Genomic DNA, 4497 nt, shown 5'->3' with positions numbered 1-4497 from the left:
GGGACCCTCCCGCGTCGAGTGCCGGCGCACCGACCCCGCAGGCTGACCGGGAAGGTGAAGACTCACCCCGCTGAATGCCCGGCCCCGGCTACCCTCCGGCTCCGGGGCCATAACTTCGGGGAGGGAGGTCCGATCCCCGCGCGGTCGACGGCAGGCGGTAGGGCTCGGAGGGGCGCGGCCTGGTCCGCGAGTGCCCCGGCGCCGCCCCTCTGCCCGTCCGAGGGACAGTAGGAAATGGCCATACCGCTTTCCGGCCGATTGCCGCCGGACGTCCGGCCGCATTCGCTCGGTCTGCGCGGCCGGCGGTAGCCGGGGGCGAGGGGCATCGGGCGGTGGCGGAACCAGGCCGGCCCGACCGCTGGGGGCCGCCCGGGCGACGTTTGAATCTGTCGGGTCGGACCGCCGAATCCCGCGGGATTTCGGGATCGAATCTGCGGGTGGAATCGGCACCTCGTCCCGCTGTCCGGTTCCCCCCCCGTCGACTGCAACGGGTTTCCGAGGCCCGTCGGTCAGGCGCGGTTCGCTCCGCAATCCGCCGGCCGATCGGCACCGGGCGGGGCTCTACGGAAAGAGGGGACCCTCCGGCGTCGAGTGCCGGCGCACCGACCCCGCAGGCTGACCGGGAAGGTTAAGACTCACCCCGCTGAATGCCCGGCCCCGGGCACCCTCCGGCGCCGGGGCCATAACTTCGGGGAGGGAGGTCCGAGCTCCGCGCGGTCGACGGCAGGTGAAAGGGGCCGGTGCGCCGCGGAAGGCGACAGCAGTCCCGTCAGGCTGCACCTCTGCTCGGGCGAACGGCGTCAGGAAAAGGGGAGAGCACTTCCCCACCGATAGCTCCGGAACGCCCGGACCCATTGGCCCGCGGCACCGGTGGCTGCTAGAGGGCCTCCGGCGCCGTCAGCCGGGGTACGTCCCAGGCCGGCCGGACGGCGGGCAGCCGGAGGCAACGGCCTGGAACGGAGCCAGACTTGAGTCGTTCCGTGTGCCGTGGGCAAAAAGGCAGGGCTGCGGGTCAGCGCAGTTTGGCAAACCTAGCCGCAAGTGCGGGAAGGGCGGAGGAGCACACGGACGCCGCCTTCCCAAACTGAGCCCAAAGTGCCCAGGCATGCCCCCTTGATCTCGCCTAATCAGTGAGCCCAAAATAATTTCAGAGTGTGGAAACCTGATCCAAAAAGGTCGAAAAGAACGGCCAGAGATCAAGTCCGAAAGGGGAAATCAGTAACAAGCAAGCAGAGTAATCATTAACCAAAAAGCGCAAAATTATGTTAAAAGTGTGAAATCATTAACCAAAAACTCGAAAATAATGTCCAGAGACCAAGTCCGAAAGTACAAATAATTAACCAGTAAGCAGAGTCATCATTAACCAAAAATCGCAAAAGTAAGTAAAAAGTGTGAAATCATTAACCAAAAATCGCAAAAGTAAGTAAAAAGTGTGAAATCATTAACCAAAAACTCGAAAATAATGTCCAGAGACTAAGTCCGAAAGGGCAAATGGTTAACCAGTAAGCAGAGTAATCATTAACCAAAAATCGCAAAAGTAAGTAAAAAGTGTGAAATCATTAACCAAAAATCGCAAAAGTAAGTAAAAAGTGTGAAATCATTAACCAAAAACTCGAAAATAATCTCCAGAGACCAAGTCCGAAAGGGCAAATGGTTAACCAGTAAGCAGAGTAATCATTAACCAAAAAGGGCAAAAGTAAGTAAAAAGTATGAAATCATTAACCAAAAAGCACAAAATTAAGTTAAAAGTGTGAAATCATTAACCAAAAAGTCGAAAATAATCTCCAGAGACTAAGTGCGAAAGGGCAAATGGTTAACCAGTAAGCAGAGTAATCATTAACCAAAAATCGCAAAAGTAAGTAAAAAGTGTGAAATCATTAACCAAAAACTCGAAAATAATGTCCAGAGACCAAGTCCGAAAGGGCAAATGGTTAACCAGTAAGCAGAGTAATCATTAACCAAAAAGGGCAAAAGTAAGTAAAAAGTATGAAATCATTAACCAAAAAGCACAAAATTAAGTTAAAAGTGTGAAATCATTAACCAAAAAGTCGAAAATAATCTCCAGAGACTAAGTGCGAAAGGGCAAATGGTTAACCAGTAAGCAGAGTCATCATTAACCAAAAATCGCAAAAGTAAGTAAAAAGTGTGAAATCATTAACCAAAAACCCGAAAATAATGTCCAGAGACTAAGTCCAAAAGGGCAAATGGTTAACCAGTAAGCAGAGTAATCATTAACCAAAAATCGCAAAAGTAAGTAAAAAGTGTGAAATCATTAACCAAAAACTCGAAAATAATCTCCAGAGACTAAGTGCGAAAGGGCAAATGGTTAACCAGTAAGCAGAGTAATCATTAACCAAAAATCGCAAAAGTAAGTAAAAAGTGTGAAATCATTAACCAAAAACCCGAAAATAATGTCCAGAGACTAAGTCCGAAAGGGCAAATGGTTAACCAGTAAGCAGAGTAATCATTAACCAAAAATCGCAAAAGTAAGTAAAAAGTGTGAAATCATTAACCAAAAACTCGAAAATAATCTCCAGAGACTAAGTCCGAAAGGGCAAATGGTTAACCAGTAAGCAGAGTAATCATTAACCAAAAGGCGCAAAAGTAAGTAAAAAGTATGAAATCAGTAACCAAAAAGCGCAAAAATATGTTAAAAGTGTGAAATCATTAACCAAAAACTCGAAAATAATGTGCAGAGACTAAGTCCGAAAGGGCAAATAATTAACCAGTAAGCAGAGTAATCATTAACCAAAAATCGCAAAAATATGTTAAAAGTGTGAAATCATTAACCAAAAACTCGAAAATAATGTCCAGAGACTAAGTCCGAAAGGGCAAATGGTTAACCAGTAAGCAGAGTAATCATTAACCAAAAATCGCAAAAGTAAGTAAAAAGTGTGAAATCATTAACCAAAAACCCGAAAATAATGTCCAGAGACTAAGTCCGAAAGGGCAAATGGTTAACCAGTAAGCAGAGTAATCATTAACCAAAAATCGCAAAAGTAAGTAAAAAGTGTGAAATCATTAACCAAAAACTCGAAAATAATGTCCAGAGACTAAGTCCGAAAGGGCAAATGGTTAACCAGTAAGCAGAGTAATCATTAACCAAAAGGCGCAAAAGTAAGTAAAAAGTATGAAATCAGTAACCAAAAAGCGCAAAAATATGTTAAAAGTGTGAAATCATTAACCAAAAACTCGAAAATAATGTGCAGAGACTAAGTCCGAAAGGGCAAATAATTAACCAGTAAGCAGAGTAATCATTAACCAAAAATCGCAAAAATATGTTAAAAGTGTGAAATCATTAACCAAAAACTCGAAAATAATGTCCAGAGACTAAGTCCGAAAGGGCAAATGGTTAACCAGTAAGCAGAGTAATCATTAACCAAAAATCGCAAAAGTAAGTAAAAAGTGTGAAATCATTAACCAAAAACTCGAAAATAATCTCCAGAGACTAAGTCCGAAAGGGCAAATGGTTAACCAGTAAGCAGAGTAATCATTAACCAAAAATCGCAAAAGTAAGTAAAAAGTATGAAATCAGTAACCAAAAAGCGCAAAAATATGTTAAAAGTGTGAAATCATTAACCAAAAACTCGAAAATAATGTGCAGAGACTAAGTCCGAAAGGGCAAATAATTAACCAGTAAGCAGAGTAATCATTAACCAAAAATCGCAAAAATATGTTAAAAGTGTGAAATCATTAACCAAAAAGTCGAAAATAATGCCCAGAGACTAAGTCCGAAAGGGCAAATGGTTAACCAGTAAGCAGAGTAATCATTAACCAAAAATCGCAAAAGTAAGTAAAAAGTATGAAATCAGTAACCAAAAAGCGCAAAAATATGTTAAAAGTGTGAAATCATTAACCAAAAACTCGAAAATAATGTGCAGAGACTAAGTCCGAAAGGGCAAATAATTAACCAGTAAGCAGAGTAATCATTAACCAAAAATCGCAAAAATATGTTAAAAGTGTGAAATCATTAACCAAAAACTCGAAAATAATGTCCAGAGACTAAGTCCGAAAGGGCAAATGGTTAACCAGTAAGCAGAGTAATCATTAACCAAAAATCGCAAAAGTAAGTAAAAAGTGTGAAATCATTAACCAAAAACTCGAAAATAATCTCCAGAGACTAAGTCCGAAAGGGCAAATGGTTAACCAGTAAGCAGAGTAATCATTAACCAAAAATCGCAAAAGTAAGTAAAAAGTGTGAAATCATTAACCAAAAACCCGAAAATAATGTCCAGAGACTAAGTCCGAAAGGGCAAATGGTTAACCAGTAAGCAGAGTAATCATTAACCAAAAATCGCAAAAGTAAGTAAAAAGTGTGAAATCATTAACCAAAAACTCGAAAATAATGTCCAGAGACTAAGTCCGAAAGGGCAAATGGTTAACCAGTAAGCAGAGTAATCATTAACCAAAAGGCGCAAAAGTAAGTAAAAAGTATGAAATCAGTAACCAAAAAGCGCAAAAATATGTTAAAAGTGTGAAATCATTAACCAAAAACTC

The sequence above is a fragment of the Heterodontus francisci genome, unplaced genomic scaffold (assembly GCF_036365525.1).
Source record: "Heterodontus francisci isolate sHetFra1 unplaced genomic scaffold, sHetFra1.hap1 HAP1_SCAFFOLD_774, whole genome shotgun sequence".
Classification (NCBI taxonomy): domain Eukaryota; kingdom Metazoa; phylum Chordata; class Chondrichthyes; order Heterodontiformes; family Heterodontidae; genus Heterodontus; species Heterodontus francisci.
This window is presented reverse-complemented; position numbering follows the sequence as displayed.